This window comes from Lemur catta, chromosome 6 (genome assembly GCF_020740605.2).
Source record: "Lemur catta isolate mLemCat1 chromosome 6, mLemCat1.pri, whole genome shotgun sequence".
Taxonomy (NCBI): Eukaryota; Metazoa; Chordata; class Mammalia; order Primates; family Lemuridae; genus Lemur; species Lemur catta.
Genome location: NC_059133.1, coordinates 5782652 through 5798998, shown reverse-complemented (window position 1 = coordinate 5798998; position 16347 = coordinate 5782652). Strand labels below are relative to the sequence as shown.

The following is a 16347-nucleotide window of genomic DNA, read 5'->3' as shown; positions in this document are numbered from 1 at the left end:
AGTAACCCCACCTTCGACACCCAACCCCACTCTCCGGAGTTCCCACTCCCCCACCACCACCTTGACTGACTCATCTCAGCCATTGAAGCCCCAAATTCAGACCAGTTTACTCTGATGCTGCCCATGTGTGGCTCAGCTGGAGAGAATAAAAGCAAACAAGGTAAATCAATCATTTCTGAGTGACAGATGTGTCATTCCAAGCAAGAGTAAAGGGGCAATTATTTCTCCTGCTAGAGGCAAGAAGCTGAAGGACCCCCGCTATGTTCATAAGCATAAATTGCCTTGCTAGAATGACCCATCCACAGCCCAGATGAAACCCTCTGACTTCTTGGTGAAAAGGTAACTCCACCTTTCTCTACCTCACCCTGTGTTCAGATCATACAGCCAGAGGCCTCAGAGTTCCCCAACTACCACAGTCAGGAGTCCAAAGCCTCAACTTAGCAAAAGGAAAGGGGAGAACAGAGCAGCCAATGCTTTTTGAGCACCTACAAGGGGCAGACTTTGTTCTAGGTACTGCTCCACGTGCTATCACACTAGTCCTCACGGTTCTCTGTGAGATAGGCTAGAATCACAGGAAGGAACACAGGCTCCAGAGTCGGACTGCCTAGGCTTGGATCCCAGATCCATTACTTACTAGCTGGGCAACAGTGGTCAAGTTACCTACCCTCTCTGTGCCTCAATTGCCTTATCTTTAAAAGAGAGACAATAGGCCGGGTGCCGTAGCTCACGCCTGTAATCCTAGCACTCTGGGAGGCCGAGGCGGGTAGATTGCTCGAGGTCAGGAGTTCGAGACCAGCCTGAGCAAGAGCGAGACCCTGTCTCTACTAAAAAAAAAAAAATAGAAAGAAATTATCTGGCCAACTAAAATATATATAGAAAATATTAGCCAGGCATGGTGGCGCATGTCTGTAGTCCCAGCTGCTCGGGAGGCTGAGGCAGTAGGATTCCTTAAAACCCAGGAGTTTGAGGTTGCTGTGAGCTAGGCTGACGCCACAGCACTCACTCTAGCCAGGGCAACAAAGTGACACTCTGTCTCAAAAAAAAAAAAAAAAAGAAGACAATAATGGAACTTACATCTAGAATTGCTGTGATAGTACATACAAGGGCTACATACAAGGGTTTAGAACAATGTGTGGTCCACACTTAGTGCTGTGGACATAGTAAATATTAAATAATAATGTATTTATTATTGTTGCCATTACTATTATATAGTAATTATCATTACTTTTATCTCTCTCTTACAGTAGAGGAAACTGATGCTCCAGGAGGTAATGTATTAGCCCCTGGCCATCCAATAGTGGATTACGGTAGGGACTAGCATTTGACACCAACTCTGCCTGTTTACTAAGGTAATATTCTCTCCATTACACCAAGATGTTTTCCAAAAATTATCTCGAATTTAAATAAATCAGATGTCTCATAACCTAAAATCTAATTGCTAATTAAAAGGGTTTAATCTGGTGGATCGCAGAGCTTCCCAAGGTAAACACACCCCTGTGCAGCAATAGATGCAGGAACAGAAGAGATTACGGTACTTCAAAGCCAAGCATTCCAGAGACATTCCCGATATGAAGAGACAGTTGCGTGGTTGTGACACACGTGCAGGCTCTTACGGAGAGAACCCAGTGAGGACCAGCACACTGGCTCGGACTCTGCTCCATGGTCACCCGACTCGCGAGGATATCACAGAGGCTGGACAGGTCATCTGTCCTGGGCCCAGGTGCCACCTCTCACAGCATGTCCTATCCTGTGGAATCCTAAGCCACTAGCCAGGGCCCCCCAGCCCCTGTCTGCAGCAGCAGAAAACATTCTACCCAGAGCAGCTGGTCTCTGCTCCAGGCTTCTCAAGGGAGTATCAGGGCTTTTGGCTCATGTGAGTCCCACTCACGCTGCCAGAGGGGCTGCCTGGCCAGCCCTGGGACCAGCTGCAGGGAGGAACAGCCCCTCTCTGGACTGAGACGCAGCTTGACACCTGAGCTGGTCAGACAGAGGCACCTAGGTTCTGCCTGGATGAAGCCATGGTTTAGACACTAATGGAAGATTAGTTCTGCAAAAGATTAATTAAGAGCCCACTAAGTGCCAGGAGCCAAGGACAGGCTCAGCACAATGCTCAACTTTCAGGAGCAAGAGCCAGAGTCATTGTGTAGATAACCAAAAGTATCTTTACTCTAGAGCTGCCAGGGCCTCAGAAAGGACACATGCTCTTAGGTAACCTGTGGGATCAAGGAACACCGAGTGAGGGGGACGTGCCCAAGTTACATGGTGGCAGAGCTGGGGTAAGGACCCACACTTGCTCACTTTCCCTCTGTCCAGGGCTGAGATTTCACCATAGCATTGTGCTCAGCGACTGTGACATCCCCAAATCATCACCGTGTGATGCCTTCAGGTTCAACAAGGGCCGACCACACCCCACCGGCATCCTATGTGGCCACAGCTCAGTGTGTAATGACGATATCAGCTCAACTATCTGAGGGCACTAGCCTTCATTTTCATGCTCAACCAGCTCCCTGCCACAAATTTTTCACCTCCCAACTTAGACATTCTCCAAGATTATGTATGAATTTCTTTATTAATTTAAGTAAAACAAATGTAGGAAGACAAATCTCTGTAAAATTGTACAAGGCATTTAAGACCCAATATAAATGACTTTTGGGAGTTCCGTACTACCACCTCATTTCTGAGTTGTAATATTTCAGAATTAACTACATTTCTTTCTGAACCCTCTAAGTACATCTTACACAGGGTCTCACTGAACGGTGCAGTCACAAACTGGCAAAGACATCCAATGCCCTACAGGGGACACAGAGGCAAGGTATAATAAACCCGAATAGACAGAGACGGTGAGGGGAAGCACTGAAGGTCTCCTGCCCAGAGTCAGTGAGGTAACGCAGTGAAAGTGCCCACTGGGAAAGCCTAGGATGGTGGGAAATCATGGGCTTTGAAACCGGAAAGCTCAGGTTTGAATCCCAGCTCTCCCGCTGACTAGCCGGGTGACTGTGGGAAAGCCACGCCATTTCTCTGAGCGCCAGTTCCTGAGCTGTGCTTCACCAACTGTCAGTGAAGGTCACACAAGATGGCAGGAAGGCCCCAGGACCCCAGGTCGCAGCCTGCGGCAGGGCCTCTCTCGATGGAGCACTGCCCTCGGCCCGCACCCTCAGCTCCAAGTGTCCTCGCTACTTTTTTCAGCTCCACACGACAGTCACAAGGAACACGGGCAGAACGGAGGACCTGGGGGGCAAGGACCTGCACCGCAGAGAAACTCAACTGCTGTTACAGCGCCGGTTGACCTGGGAACTCATCTCTGGTGTTCACAGAGCCACACAACCTCTGGGGCCTGCACTCTCAACTAGCAACTCCTGAGCCCCCTTCTTTCCTGCCCCTGCCCCCGGATGTCTGCCAAAGGGGCCTGTCCTACTGCCCTGCCTCTCCCAGAGCGCCCTGCACCTACCCAGAGTATTCGTCTCTCCTGGCTCCCCATCCCCCGCCCTGACAGCCCCTTCTCCCCACCACCTGCACATCCCGTAGTCTGTCCTTGCGGCTTTTCCTGCACCTCCCAGCAATAATCTCAGGCACTGCCATGATCTCCGGTATCCCCAGTGTAGGTCGCAGCAGCAGCTCTCTCAAGAGTCAGCCCTGCCATCAGAAGAGGAGATCTTCCTCACAGACTGCAGGAGGATTAGCAATGATGAATGAAAGTCACTTGGCATTCATCGGACACCCTTGAAGTGGCAGCCACTGCTCTGAAAATCACCACCCAGCAAGCCACCCAAAGGTGGTGAGAAATGTCGGTGACTGGGGTTGGATTTGACTTTTATTTTCCCATTATTTTTGCTACTGGGATAAGCACTCTTTCTGAGGCTGCCACCCTCCCTGCGACCTTGCCGCCAGCCCTCCCTTCCTCAGCGATGAGGAGGCCAGCCGGACCTCACTCACCAAACACTGCGCTCCATGCCACACATGTGTGCGCTTCCTTTAATCCCAATGACAACCTACGGGGTAGTGGTTATTGTCATGCACCTTGTTAAAGTGGGGAAGCTGAGGCACAGAAAGGGTAAGGGGCTTGCCCAAGGGGAGGAGTTAGGAGCTGAATAAAGGCAGGTTGACAGCAGCCATGCTCTTAACCACTGACCATAACCACCTCAGTGCTGAGCTAAAATCTAGAACATATGTGGAAAACTACACGTGCTGCTGTGTGCTGTGCCCTTATGAACGATGCTAAAGTCCTGTTTTCATGGATGGTCTGTTGATCTTGGCCTTTTAGGTGGGTGTGAGTAGTTAACTCACTGTGGTTTTAATCTGCATTTCCCTTAGTGATGCCTGGTGTAAGTTATACCTGCTGCTCTGTGCATTTGTTTTGTTTTGAGAGAGAGAGAGACAGAGAGAGACAGAGAGAGAGAGAGAGAGAGAGAGAGAGACTTACTATGTTGCTCAGCAGGCTGGCCTTGAACTCCTGGGATCCAGCAAACCTCTCAAGCAACTGGGACTACAAGTGCACACTATCCCCTGGCTGTGCCCTATCTTTATTCTTTCATGGGGTCATTTGTTGCATAGATATTCTTAATTTTAATATAGTATAATTCATCAAAATTTTCTATTATAGTTAGTGCTTTTATGCCCTGTTTAAGAAGTCTTTCCTCTTGCTGAGGTCATGAAGATATTCATTCACCTTTATTACCTTTTAAATATGTGGGTTTCTTTTCTTTTTCTTTTTTTTTTTTTTTTTGGTTTTTACTTTTCACACCCAGAAATGAGTTTGCATGTGATGTGACATGCAAGTCAGGTTTCATCTCTTCATGTGGATGTCCAGTTGGTCCAGCACCATTTGCTGAAAAAGGCTTCCTTTCCCACACTGTTCTGCAGAGCCACCTCTGTCCGCAGACGTGTGGATCATTATCTAGGCTCTCTATTCTAGCCTCTGTGCTGTGCCAGCACCACCAGGTCTTAGTCACTGCAACTTTATAAGAATTCTTGGTACCTGGCAGAGGAATCCTCCACTTTGTTCTTCCAGGGTGGCTTGCCTATCCTTGGCCTTTTGCATCTCCAGACACATCTTAAAATCTGTCTGTTCACTTCCACCAACCAGCCCACTCTGCTGGGATTTTGATCACTCTGAGAGAACTGACATCTTTACAACACTGAGTCTCCTAATCCATGGTATATATACTCCGTTTATTCAGGCCTTCTTTAATTTCTCTCAATAGTGATTTACAGTCTTTTGTATAGAGTTCTTACATTTTGTTAGTGTATTAGTCAGATTTAATTTTTTTTTTTTTGTTTTTTAAGAGAGAGGGTCTCTCTGTTGCCCTGGCAGGAGTGCAGCAGCTATTCATAGGCATGATCAGTGGTCACTAAAGCCTCAAACTCTTAGCCTCAAGCGATCCTCCTGCCTCAGCCTACTGCATAGCTGGGACTATAGGTGCATGCCACTGTGCCCAGCAGTATTTAATATTTTTGATGTTATAAATGATATCTTTAAAATCTTTTCATTTTAGCTGCTTATTGCTAATATATATAGCAACTGATTTTTGTATACTCACCATGTATCCAGCAACTTCACACTTACTATTTCTAATAGTTTATCTATAAATCTTTGGATTTTCTATGCATACATTCACATCATATTCAAATAATGACAGTTTTATTTCTTCCTTTCCAATTTGTATGGCTTTTCTTTTTCTTGCCTTACTGCACTGGAGAGGACTGACAATAAAATGTAGAAACCCTTCCTGATCTCAAAGACAAAGCTTTCAACATCTCACCATTAAGGTTAGCTATAGGATTTTTATTTCAGATAAGAAAGTTTCCTTCTACTATAATTCTACTAAAAGCTTTTATCACAAATGAATGTTAGCGTAAGATTGGCTTTATTTCTTCTTAAATATTTGGCAAAATTTGTCAGTGAAGTCATCTGGGCCTGGGGTTTCTTTAAGAAGGTTTAATTATAGATTCCAGTTCTTTAACAGGTAAAGGACTATTCACGTATTTTCTATTTCTTTGTGTGTTGATTTTGGAAAGTTACATTTTTCTAGGGAGTCCAGTTCATTTTCCTAAAATGTATTGGCATAAAACTATTCATATTATTCTCTTAGATTCATTTTAAAGACTGAAGGGTCTATAATAATGCTCATTCCTAACACTGGTTTATTGTGCCTTTTCCTGACCAGTCTCATCAGAGGTTTAAGAATTTTTATTCTCTTTCAAAGAAGCAACTTTTAGCATTCATTCGTTCATTTTCACTGTCTGCTGAGTATCTGTTTCTGTTTCCTTGATTTCTTCTCTTTATTATTTCTACTTTCCTTAGCTTCATTAATTTTTGGACTTTCTTCGCTTTTAAAGCCATAAATTTCCCTCTAAGCACAACTGGAGCTATATTCCACAATCTAATTTGTTTTTCATTATAGTCCCACGAGGTAGGTATTTTTATTTCCTTTTCACAGATGAGAAACTAAAGATCAAATTACTTGCTCAAGGTCTCACAGCTAATAAATGGTGAGACTAAGAGTTAAAACCAGGTTCTGTCTGGTTCTGAAATTCAAGTTCTTCCTATTATAGTATTAATACATTCTATATAAGCAGCAGTTTATAGGTATTACAAATAAAATACTATGAAAAGGCCGGGCGCGGTGGCTCACGCCTGTAATCCCAGCACTCTGGGAGGCCGAGGCAGGTGGATTGCTCGAGGTCAGGAGCTCGAGACCAGCCTCAGCAAGAGTGAGACCCCGTCTCTACTAAAAAAAATAGAAAGAAATTATCTGGCCAACTAAAATATATACATAGAAAAAATTAGCCGGGCATAGTGGCACATGCCTGTAGTCCCAGCTACTGGGGAGGCTGAGGCAGTTAGGATCGCTTAAGGCCAGGAGTTTGAGGTTGCTGTGAGCTAGGCTGATGCCATGGCACTCACTGCAGCCCGGGCAACACAGCGAGACTCTGTCTCAAAAAAAAAAAAAAAAAAAAAAAAAACTATGAAAATATCAAGAAAACAGGAGTCTTTTCCTTCACCGGGCATAGAGAAAGCTGGGAGGGCTTGCAGGCAGATGGGATCTGTTCAAGTGCACAGAATAGGGGCTTCCTATCCGTAAGGGTGGGCAAGATGGGCCAAGGGTAGCCACGGAAATCTCACCCATCCCTGGAAATCCATGACTGGCAATTTCACACAAGAGAGAATCAGCTGTTAACCTTCAGGGCTTAAACAAGAAGTATTCTGCACAATGAAAAGTTAGATTCGCTCTTCTACACCAGGATTCAACTGGCACCACCAACTCAATAAGACACGATGATCAACCACTATTCCTGGGCCCCTGTGACCTCATGAGTCACATCGACCACACCCAGGCTCAGAGAAGGTCAGGAGGGGAGCGCAAGGAAAGAGCCCGGGAGCATCACGGGCTTAGTGATACAATGGGCTATGTCAACCTGAAACTGGGAAGAAGAGAAGACCTGCCATCTAGCTGCTCTTGGTGAATATCATTCATTCATTCAATAAGTATCTAAGTTTCAATAACTAAGCTGGTGCTGGGAATACAAACAAATGATTTCTTTTAAATAAAACTCAAAAACAACTAAACTGGACTAGAATAATGAGAAAATCAGGAAAGGCCCAAATATTAAATTTTGTCAAATGCAAACAGAACAAATACTTTGCCCTTTTAACACTGTTACTATACACATGTTGCAAGGAGGGGGGGAAAAAAAACCACTGTAAATAATAAAGATTTGTTTTAAGATACCAATCAATTTGGGCACTTTTTTTTTTAAAAAAAAAAATTTATATCTTAACAGGATCCTGGCAAAAAGAAAATGTAACTTAGAAAAACAAAAGTAACCCATGTTCCCCATAGAGAACTCAGAGACAAAAGCTTGCCGAGAAAGGAAGGGAGGGAAGAAGGTTATCCACGGATCCAGGTATCGCTTCACTCCCTCTTTCAAGTGGGCGAGTAGAGGGTGGACAGATACATGTGACCATGGTGCCTAGACCTGCAGACAAATAACTCTAAGGTAAGAGCAGAGGGCACAGGACATGGCCTATGCTCTACGAGAAAATGAGCTTCCATAACAAAAGACCCCTAATGTACAGATGAACACTGGCCCCTACTCTAGTATGTGGATCCTCAGTTGAGCCCTCCTGACCCGGTGGGAACCAGCTGTAGACCAGGACCAATGCAGGCAGGCCACACCCCAGAAGAGTCATGCTCAACCCCACAGGGAGACCAAGGCCACCAAGGAAAGAACTAGAAGAGCTACCTCATGGCACCATATAGGTTAGGTGTGTTCAATAACTGTCTGATAACTGAACTATGCCCACAAAGAAGGCTCTCTTGCCTGGAGTCTGCCATGTTTGTGTCAAATAAAACAAACCTGCTTCATCCAGATGTGGTTCTGTCATGCCACCTGGGAGTCCAGGGTAAGAATTTTCCAAGAGTGGAACAAACCAACAAAGCAGTTAGCATGCACTAAGCACCTCTTAGCACCACCAGGTGGTCAAAGTGAGCTTTAGACATTTATTTTTGTACCTCAAAAACTCTATAAAAGATGTATTACTGCCCCCATTTTACAGGAAGGCAACCGACGTACAAATGATTCCAATCCCCATTCCCAGGGCCCACAGCTCCTAAGTGCTAGGCTGGGACTCAGCCCAGACCATCTGACTCCATGCTGCCCAACCCCACAGGACACTGCACATCCAGCCACAGTCACTCCACGGATCTGGGAGCCCTGGATGGCTGCACCCTCAGGAAAACAGCTAGAGCCCCAGGGCTTTCTTATTAACGTTGATCTCCAAAATGTTCCCAAAGGCCCTGGGCCTCTCAGGGAATACTACTCAGAATTGTTTTTCACACACAAATGTCCTTAACCATAAAAATGAATCTGGTTGCAGCACCCTCTGGGCTGAAGAAACATGTAAGCTCGGGAAACTGAGAAGGCTTCTGAGGCTGAATCTTCCTTCAGAAGGAGATCAGGTGGGGCGTGTTTCCTGTTCTGCTTCATTCATTCTTCCAGGGTCCTGAGCCAGCCCTAACGGCGACCACGCCCACGTACACCCAGTGGAACAAAATGTTCTCTAATGCCAAACGGCACTGGATGCTTTTGAAATCTGTTTATCTATGCCACAAAATAGGAAACATGCATTTAATAATAAATTGGGTGTTTCTCATCTGGAAGAGAAAGTTCCTGGGAAGACAGTGTGATATTGAGTGGAAAATGAGCCTCAGCTCCACCTCTGTGATTCAGTCATCTGTCCCCTCCGAGAGCCACTGTCCTTGTTTGTGAGGCAGGATGTCACAGGCCCTCATCATCATCTCTTGGGGTATTAAGAGGCTCAGGGGTGATAACAGATGTGAAAGAACTTTGGGAAAGTGCAAAGTGGCAGACAAATGAGTCATCATTGCTCTTTCCAAGGACAAGGCCTGGATCTGCCACTTCTTTGGTACGTTTCAGACTGTCTAGCACCCAGTAGTTGGAGGATTCTCTCTTCCTAAAGAAACTGAGCTCCAGTTCTCGAAGACAACTGAATGTGTGCTGTGAACTCTGAACAAGTGCTGCATGTAAGGGAGAGTGTTCCTGTCAGACACTCCTCCTGCACACGCTTTTGGCCCAAATTCTATCTCGTGGGCTATACTGTGTGTCACACAAGCTGAAGCAGTAACATGCCGTCTGAATTCCAAACAACTGATTCTGAAGCCAACCTTTAGGATGGGGTAGAGTATGCTGAGCTATTCTGGATTCCTTTCCATCACAACGGCAAAAACAAAGACAATAAAACATATTTCCCATATAGCTCCTCCAAATTTGTTTCTTTCCCAAAACATGACACTACAGCATGACCATTTTAGTGTCATCGTTGGAAAGAAACAAATTCAAGAGAGGCATATAGCTCCCTCTCCTTCCTCCTGAGGGCGCGCTGAGTCAACGGGGTGGAACCTGTACCAGTGCAGGGAAACAAGGCCACGGCAGAGCAGCAGGTCGGAGGACACGATGGTTGAGAAACGCAAAGTTGGGAGAGAGGCAGAATGATGGTCAATCATCACAGTCATTTTCAAAACTGCATTTGGAACCACCAAGCACAGAAGTCCTTCAGGAAAGCCCATTTGGACCATGCCCGGCCTGTTGCAGAGCACAGCCACCCCTCTCTTTAGGGGAGAGGCCAGCAGGGAACCCAGCTCAGCTTCCTGTGCCATCAGCCCTGTTCTTCTTTCATAAACATGAACTGATAACCAAGGATCTTCAATCATTAAATTAATAATCACAAAATGAAAACCAAAGCCATGAAAGAGCAGGAGCAAGATCGACAGGAACTCTGGAGAAAAGAGATACTTGAGGGAATGAGCGAAATTCTAATAAGCTGATAAGAATTTTCCAAGAGAGTCAAGGGTTATTGTACCCATAAAACATGAACAGGCTGCTAAGAAAAAGGAGCAATCAGGAAACCAGAAAAAGAGAGTCAATTTTGAGGAAATTTATTACCTAAATAAACATTTTAATAATGATCTTCTCCATAGAATGTGCAAGTTTAAAGATGAAGCTAGTGACATGGATGACAAAACCACGAGAATTTCCTATCACATAAAACAGGAGGACAAAGATAAAAGCAAGAGACCAGTTAAGGGATGGGGAAGAGCAAGCCGGAGGTCCTGCGGGCTGGGCGGGGTGGAGGCCAGCCCTGTTCTGTCAGCACCACTGTGGGTCTCCTTTCCGCTTAGCTCCAGGGCTCTCACAGTGCTGCTTGTCGTAGGTGTAGGTGCTCAATAAAGGCCTGAGAGCACGAGTGACTGACTGAACGAGCAGGGACTTCCAGCCTATGCCTCCTCTCCTTCCAACTCCTCTGGGAGGAGTGCAGAACTGTTGTGGCCACTCAGTGAACTGCCAGTCACTGGTGGGTCAGTGGGTAGTCTCTGGGGCCGGCTCCCCTGGGAGACCTTAAAATTCTAGTGACATGAGGGGCAAGGACAGCAGGCTCTTGCCTGGGACCTTGTTGGTCCATCAAAGGTGCATAAGCAACAATCTGCAACTTGAGAGCCAGGAAGTCCTAATGTAAAGATATTCAAATCATCACCCCTTTTCCTCTTTACCCCTTTAAAAACACACTTGTGATTCCCCAGGCTGGCACCCAGTCGGCCCTTGACAGATGTTTGCTGAATACACACTTTGTTCTCAGAGGCACTCCTCAGGAATCTGGGAATCCAGGAATGACTGGGGGACTGTAAACAGCTCCAGATCTTGGATTCCAGTGACTTGTGCCTCTGACGTACACAGGCACCAGGAGTCACAGCCATTTCTTAACTGGTGTGCACAGTCTCAAAGGTTAACAGAGGTTGCCAAGGTGCCCTTTGCCCAAGCTGGGAGCTGGCATAACCTCCTTCCTCTCCTGTGGGCCTGATAACAGGTATCAGGTAAACAAAAGATATGCATTACATAAGTACATCTAAGCTCCCCCTTAATGCCCTTAATTTGTTCCAAAAATAAACAACAGAACAGGTCATTTTTTTAGGCCAAAAGGCTACTGCTATAAAGCAAGGACATTCCGAGTAAAATGACCATGTTGTTCATCTCCCCTGAAAGTCAGCCTCGGGAGAAAGCCCTCCTCTTCGCTCCTCTAACTGCAGAAGGCAGCACAGAAGAAGGTGTCCTCGCCGCTCCAACCCCTCACCCCAGCCACACGGCTGGCCTGGTTCTGGCCGCTCACCTGACTCGCAGTGAGCAGAGACTGCACTTAAGGCTTCCCCTTCAAATCCAGGGAAGGAGATTCTTCAGTAATGAAAATGACTACAATCTAATCTTTCTTCTAAGCCCTTGCCTTGGCCCAGGGTGAGAGGAGGATCATTAAGTAAAGGACATATTTACCCACTCATTCTACGAACACGTATGATGCGCCAGGCACTCTCCTAAGTACCTACTTCTTTCAAACACAAGGACTGGTACTTCTGAGTATCTACCACATGCCAGGCATCTCCTAAGCCTGGGGATGGAGCAGTGAACAAGACAGACATGGTCCCTGCCCTCCTGGGCTTGATGTCCTGTGAGGGCAGCCTGACACGCAGCAAAATACAAACAGCTGCAGAGTGTGAAAAGCACTAGGAAACAGGGCACTCTGAAACACCCAGAGGAGGGGCTTGTTGAGAAAAGAGTGTGGCTTCTCCAAGGGCCCCAGGAAGATGGAGAGCAGGCATGAGGAGAACAGGTGAGGGCACTTCAGGGACAGTCAGGGGGAGGGAGTGCTGAGTCCCAACACCCAGCAGGGAAGGAGCCCAGGTGCTTGCAGGGCTGAGAGGAGGGCAGGGGGACTTCAGAGAAGAATGATCTGGAGCCATCAATAAGCTTCACGGTAACTCAGACTTTTGTATATGTGCTACTGGTTTTAAAAGTTAAAGCATATTAATTCCATAACTGGCCATAGAACTGCTGCTGTATGTGTCGTGGCGTGCCTTCTCAATGCATGATATCCGTAACAAGAGAAAACACCTATCCTTGGACCCAATTATTTCTTCTAAAAACTTATCCTACAGATAAACCCACCCAAGAGAACCAAGTGTAAGTGTTCAATGTGGCATTATTTTTAATAGCAACAAACAAAACCCAAAATAAACAACACTGAAAACTACCTCGATGTTGATTAAGAATCAAAAACTGCCAGGACGCCTGTGGAGCGCCACCCCAGGGAGGCAGAACTGCACCGCGCACCGAGGGACACGGTCCGATCCCACTGGTATTAAAAAACAATTAGGTGGCCATAAAAGCTTGCCACTGCACACAGAGTCCCAGTGGGGCCACAGGCACGTGTGAGACTCTGCTGTGGGGGGGACCAGGAGGGTGGGAGGGTGTCTTTCACATCTCACCTCATAACTTCCTAAACTATTAGAAAATTTTGAATATCAGCATGTAATGGTTTTAGAATATAAAATTAGTTAATAAAAAAATCCAGCGAATACCCCACTTTGTTTCCTAAGTGGCCCAGTGCTAGGGCCCGCGCTAGGACGCACAGAGCACTGGGGTCCGCACCACAGCTTTGAGGGGGGTCCACCCACGCCTGCTGAAATGGCCTTGCTTCCGCAAAACCATGGAGATGATCAGACCCACCTCTTCTTTCCACCATCTCTGCCACCATCACCTCTCCTCTGTGTGGTCACAGTCACCTGTCCCCTGCTGGGGCTCCCCGCCTCCCCTCATCCCACTTCACTCTATTCTGGAGCAACCCTCTCAAATGCATGTCAGACCATGGCTGCTCTCAAGCCCCTTATACAGAGTAAAGGCCCAGGTCCTCCCAGCCTGCACTCTGCCCACCTCCCACCAAGCTGCCTTGTGTCCCTAGACCCCACCCCTGCCGCCACAGCCCTCCCTGCACTCCTCCCCCTGCACCAAGCTGCAGCCACACTGGCCCTCTGCTAGTCCTGCCACTGCTTGCTCGCCCCCTCCGTGGAATGTCCCCCTCCCACCCTGTAGGCTGTGAGGTCCCCTAACCCGGTGAGGTCCCCTCTGACCCTTGCCCCAGCCCTGCCAGAGCCTCCCTACTTTATTGTTCTCTTCCAAGTATTCATTGCCTTCTAAGTGCTACATCATTTACTCAATTGTTTTGGTTTTCATCCATCTGCCCTGCTAGAATGTAAACCCCAGGAGGGCAGGGACTTTTGTCAGTTTTGTTCACTGCCATAGTCCCTGCATCCAGTGTCCAACACATAGCAGTCACTCCATAAAAACTTGCTGGACAAATTCAGGATAAGAAAAGAAGAATTGAAGAGTGTGAGTAATTCTGATTGATGTAGACCAAAGAGCCACAAATGGAAAATAACTGGAGCATTTATGTGAAGATGCTCTAGTGGTTAGAATTCTTTTGTAAACACTACTGCATACATTAAACTAGACCACAAATAGGTTTAGCAACCATGGTGTGGGCCACATGGCTCAACCCCTGGCTGTCTACCACCAGCCTCTCGGGAGGCCCTCCTGCCACCTGACAACCCGGCTGGGGCCCACAGGCTCCTGTATCCTCTCTGCTGCCAGCCTTGGCTCCACTCGGGCTGTTCCTGTGTGTCCAATCAGTCCCCTGGAAGAAAGGACGGGGTCTCCTGCTTCTCTCTAGCCCTCAAGCCACCCTCTACAAGCTGCGGGTGCTCAGGGAGTAAGGCCTGCGTTAATACACTGCCGCCTTGCACCATTAGCAGAGCAGGAAGACTTTTTTAAAAGCTCAACTATCTGGCAAAACTTATTTTGTTTCCAATGATTTCATCTGGAAAAGTGAACATTCCTCAAAGGAAGAGATAGAGATCAGCAAATACAGTGACTTATATATCTCTGGAACATCATGTAGTATGTTTAATTCAATGACGGAAAACAGCTTGCACATTGCAAGATTCTGTGTTTTAAAGGCTGTCCGTCAACGGGAAGCACACAGAGGCCTGAAGCTCAGCAGACCGACTGCCCTGGAAGCAGCCACAGGTCGGGGCAGCACGGGCCGGACACGCTCAAAGGTGCTTCCAGAGATAAAGAAATAGCCGAGACAGACCTTGTGGTTGCTGTGGAAACCATCACCTAAAAACACAAGCTGGCTAACAGTATTTCAAGCCCCTTCGTGGCCCAGAACTATCCGCTGCAAACTGAAGAAAAGGTGGTGAGAGAAAGGGGAATTTTAGGAACTGCATGAGGACACAGAACAATTTCACTGAAAATAAACATGGCTCAGCTTCTCAAATATTAAGAAAAAAGAAAAAGAGTGGGGGAAATACATCTTACTGTGTTTCAGTCAACAAGGCAGAGCAGCCTTCTTCTTCCCACAAAAAAAGAAAATCACCCTGGAACCAGGCACTATGACGCGTGCCTGTAGTCCCAGCTACTTGGGAGGCTGAGGTAGGAGGATCGCTTGAGCCCAGGAGTTTGAGGCCAGCCTGGGCAACATAGTGAGCCTTGTCTCTCAACAACAACAACAACAAAATTCTTGGAGAAGGTTAAGGAAAAGCAAATTTTTCTAAACAGATTAACCGAGTGAGGCTCTTCCGCACTGTCACACCTGGTTAGGCACATCAGCAGTTCCAAAGGCCCCGATTCCTGTTCAGGAGTCGCACGGCGCACCTCCAGCACTGCTCTGTCAACCCACCCCATACTGCTAGGCCCAGAACACTTTTAAGTCCAAATGTCTATTCTTTGGCTAGCATGCAGCTGTCAAGGCCACTGAGGCTCCTCGTGGCCGGCTCTGTCCCACCAGCCTCTGCTCTCGTCACTTTCTTCTCCCATCCACCTGTGGGCCGACTTCACCGTCCTCACAGCCAATAAGCCATCCTGTGGTCTGCTTTTCTCACCTGCGTAAGAAGCATTTCTCCCTGTTGTCTGGGTATTTTCAATGGCTGTAAAACGACACGCTGTGGTCCCACACTCCACTGTGACAGGCCCTCATAGCCAGATGCTGGGGATTTCAGGTCATCCCCCATGAGAGCCAGGCTGCGGAAATCATGGCATGGCAGCTTCCCTTCTGTCCCCTGCTTCCCCAAGGCTCTCTGGCTCATGCACTCCAAAGAGAGCTGGCAAACCTCTCGATACAGTTTAAAGAGCAAGATTTCAATCTGACGCCCTCAACCTACATTTCGGAGGCGGAACACAAACCCCTAAGAAAGGACAGGAACACATTCTGAGAGGCGTAGGAGGAAAATGACCCACAGACACAGCCTGGCAAGAAAATGTTACTGCCTTTGGGAGTCCTTAAAAGTAATTCACTGTCTGCTTCACATGATGAATCTGAGAATATTTTAGGCAGGGAAATATCATTTGCAATATTACAAATTAGAAATGGACAGAAAAATGAAAATTAAAGGAGGAGCTCACATGAAAACAAGACTCCAGCTGTTGAGGCAGGTGAGCCTCACCATAGCTTCTCAATTCACACTTGGGAAGTGCAGAAATCGGGTTGGTTTTGTTTTGTTTCTAAGAACTCCAAGTAAATAAATATCATCTGTAAAATTTAAAATATGAAACTCCTTTAAAATATAAGTTGCCAGAGTGTTTCACCTACAGACATCCTGGTAGACCAATGCCCTTTAAACTCAGTGGGATGGTGTTAAGTCTGAACACAATGATGTACACCCATGAGGCAAGATTGGTGGCAGCGGCCCTTGTGCTTAATCAGTCTGGTGAAGCAAATCCCTGGGTATACCCTGCCTAGAATGCCAATTTTTAAAGAAAAATACATAGACATACATATATCCCCCACCCCAAAAAAAAACAAGCAGGTAAAACCAATAAAGCTACACTGAACACAATTTAATATGCGGTGATTCAGAAGTCATTTCTTACTCTTACAAAGGGCTCTCAAGGCCAAAATTTAGAAGCCTCATCCCAAATTTGCCATTAAACAGCTATAGGGAC

General features: G+C 46.7%; 1 protein-coding gene across 7 annotated transcripts in view; it reads right to left on the bottom strand.

Annotated features, from left to right (window-relative positions):
- The window catches only part of PACSIN2 (protein kinase C and casein kinase substrate in neurons 2), a 141961-nt gene that overhangs the window by 35284 nt on the left and 90330 nt on the right, over positions 1-16347 (bottom strand). Inside the window, exon 1 of one of the 7 annotated variants that reach the window (XM_045554739.1) lies at positions 15288-15473. The exons of the other annotated variants lie outside the window; for them this stretch is intronic. The gene's annotated coding sequence lies outside the window, so the exon portion shown is untranslated. Of the gene's footprint in view, positions 1-15287; positions 15474-16347 lie in introns of those variants that run through there. 7 annotated transcript variants of the gene reach the window in all.